This window comes from Hippoglossus stenolepis, chromosome 21 (genome assembly GCF_022539355.2).
Source record: "Hippoglossus stenolepis isolate QCI-W04-F060 chromosome 21, HSTE1.2, whole genome shotgun sequence".
NCBI classification, from domain to species: Eukaryota; Metazoa; Chordata; class Actinopteri; order Pleuronectiformes; family Pleuronectidae; genus Hippoglossus; species Hippoglossus stenolepis.
Window position 1 is genome coordinate 20430754 of NC_061503.1, and position 422 is coordinate 20431175.

The window sequence follows — 422 nt, forward strand, 5'->3', positions numbered from 1 at the left end:
AGGAGGAGGAGGAGGAGGAAGATGAAGGTTTCATTGATTTTCTGTCAGTTTTCAGCAGAGAAAATAGAAAAATGCTGTTTGGCCAAAATGTACAAATCACGTCCCAGAGGTGTGTGTGTGTGTGTGTGTGTGTGTGTGTGTGTGTGTGTGTGTGTGTGTGTGTGTGTGTGTGTGTGTGTGTGTGTGTGTGTTTCTAATCAGCCGCAGCCACAAACAGTTTCAACTTAATGAGACTGAAGTTCATTGAAGCTCATTTTGGTCAGTTTCAGATTTTAATCAGTTAAAATGAATAAAACCCTTTTTTTTACTGATTCTTCAGATTTGACTTGATCAAACTGCAGTTCTCTTCCTGTCCTGCTGGTGGAGCTGTGGTTTCACATGAGAAAATCTCTGATGACTCTGTTTTTTATGAAATAAATCAA